This window comes from Peromyscus maniculatus, chromosome 14 (assembly GCF_049852395.1).
Source record: "Peromyscus maniculatus bairdii isolate BWxNUB_F1_BW_parent chromosome 14, HU_Pman_BW_mat_3.1, whole genome shotgun sequence".
NCBI classification, from domain to species: Eukaryota; Metazoa; Chordata; class Mammalia; order Rodentia; family Cricetidae; genus Peromyscus; species Peromyscus maniculatus.
Genome location: NC_134865.1, coordinates 8202059 through 8204654, shown reverse-complemented (window position 1 = coordinate 8204654; position 2596 = coordinate 8202059). Strand labels below are relative to the sequence as shown.

Genomic DNA, 2596 nt, shown 5'->3' with positions numbered 1-2596 from the left:
GGAATCAGGGCCTGTCCCTAATGATTGAGCTGGCTTTGGGGAACCTAGTCTTCATTCTAGGTTGCCTTACACAGTCTCAGTAAAAAGGGAGGAGTTTAGTCCTACCTCAACTTGATATTCCATGCTTTGGTGACATCCATGGGAGGGAGGCCTGCCCATTTCTGAACAGAAACAGAGGAGTAGTGAATGGGGGGGAGGGGCAGAGAGGGACAGGGAACAGAAGGTGGAGGGAGGGAAAACTGTACTCAGGATGTAAAGTAAACAAATAGAGTGGCCAACATAACAACAGGAAGATATTCTTGGAAGATGACAAGACCTATACAGTATGTCTCAATAAATATGACCTAAGAAGGTGGCCATAGAGACAGCATCAGTGTTGGGTAGGTTCTATCGGGTTTCCAAGGAACTCTTGGTTTACTTTACTTAGAGATTATGTTGATTAATGTCTGGGTTTGAGAGCAGAAAGTCAATCCAATTATTATACTCCAGAAAGAGTTAATAAGCATCAAATCAAGATATTAATAAAACAAAGTCAGTCATAAAATGCAAGTACTACAATGCTCATTTTTTTAAATCACTTAATAATTAGAAGTGGAACATATTTTCCAGGGCTTCCTGATCATGGTAGTGTTCATGTTCAAGTGAACTTCCTTTCTCATCAATCTCCTACTCCAATAGTCTGTACATAAAAATTTTAAGGAGGAGAAAAGGAAGAAATAATATCAGTTTGTAATGAATAAGGAAGCAGTTTCAGTAATGTATTTTTAACCTCTCCCATCTGTTTAGGAGAAAAGTGGGATTCTTCTTCACCAACCAGAGCAAAAAGGAATTTAGACAAATTCACAGACACTGATTTATGTTAGTGAGACTCTTTCTCAGTGTTCCTGCACAGGCACTGGAAGCCCATGAATGAGACAGCTAGTCTCTTCTGCTTTTGCTGGAAAACCTTATGAGCCTTTGACCCTCAGATTCCCATGTCTACTACTGTAAGGGAAAGATCTCTAGACATCTCATTATGTGTTCCCACAGTCAGTGTTCAGTGATTTTAATAATAATAATTACTACTATTATTATTGTTGTTGTCATTTATTACTTGAAGTGGAACTTAGAGATTAAAGCAGAAGAGAGATCTGTAGTTTTTAAAACTGGAAAGAAAACAGTGGGAAGTGTTCAGTTAGTTGTTCCCTAGCCTATGTGTAGAAGATTAAGATCATGCAGCTGGCTGTTCAAGGATTTGCTGCACGACATCAAGAGTAGTGGCATCCTTCCTAGGTGATTTGCCGTGGGCTATTACTGAAGGCATTTTGGAAGAATCCTGCCTCTTGGTTAAGAGGTCTTTACAGAAGCTTGAAATTAAGGTGCAGTTCATTGGGACATGAACATTTTATTCTTAATTTGTGGAAATCAAACAACTTGGACTGGACATAAAGAGATCTTCATAATATAAGAAGATGAACAACTAAACAATGATAACTATCTTTTCAATTGTTCCTCTCAGTGTTAGACACTGAATTCCAGAGGGGTAAGTTCTTCGATACAGAAAGAAGAATGGGTGTCAGAATCAATCTATCAGTGTCTCCATCTTTTAACTGGAATCTTGTGGTATAAGGAAAGAAATGGGAGAACAGCTCCTTAGCACATGCTGCTCTGATTTCACTAACATAAGAAACCAGCTCTGGCTATGCCTATAGGAGTGGATAGTATGGGAACAATCATGTATACAATTAAACAAAACATTTTGAAACTAATTTAAGAAAAGGTTAGGGAGTAGTTAAATAGAAATATTGTTAAGAAAAGGCAGTGGCCATAACCCATGGAATTTTGCTGTTAAACTTTTGCTAATAGAGAATAAACTGCTCATAGTTAAAAGTAATGACCAAGGAAAACCTTGACCTTTAATATCATCTTTAGGTATAATCTTAATAAATTTCAACAATAATATTTTCCAGTAATTTCCATTTATTTTCTTCTTCTCTGTAATTTAGAGTATAAATGTCAAAATTATATTGCTCGTTATTCAAGCTTATATGTGAGTTATAGTAAGTTATTTCCTAAATTAAAAAATGTATACAATTTATGAAAAAAATGCTTCTTTGTATCCACATACCATATGTTTTTTCTCTTTTCTTTTTTCTCTCTTTCAGATTTCTTTAACTAATGGGGTAACATCTGTTGAAACAACGACTACCAACTTAAAATTTGTTTAACTTTTCTTTAGTTTTTGCCAGTTATTCATAAAAGAGTCATGTTCAGCATAAACCAGACTTTGATATTTTAATTTTTCATGACTAATAATATACAATTCTTTTTTATAAATCTGGGTGATATCACAAGAATGTCATATTCCAAATAATCAGGCAAAAGTGAAGCATAATTAGAGGGTACTCTGTTCCCGAGTATGATCATATATTAGGTATACTAACTGAAATTTTAGTTTCTCACATCTTAGTTCCTGAGTGGTTTTTCATAATATAATCCCAAAGTAGATAAAAAAAACCAACCTCTTATTAAACTACTAAAGTCATGCCTACTCTTTATCTCAGTCTCTGATAATCTCTGTACCAAAATATATCATAATATAAATACTCACCAGAAA

At 35.0% G+C, this 2596-nt stretch overlaps 1 long non-coding RNA gene across 1 annotated transcript; it reads left to right on the top strand.

The window, feature by feature from the left end:
- The first annotated feature begins 1129 nt into the window (after positions 1 to 1129).
- Positions 1130 to 2259, top strand: LOC143268532 (uncharacterized). The gene is made up of 2 exons (XR_013044590.1): positions 1130 to 1522; positions 2145 to 2259. It is a non-coding gene; the product is annotated as an uncharacterized LOC143268532 (long non-coding RNA).
- Positions 2260 to 2596: the final 337 nt, after the last annotated feature.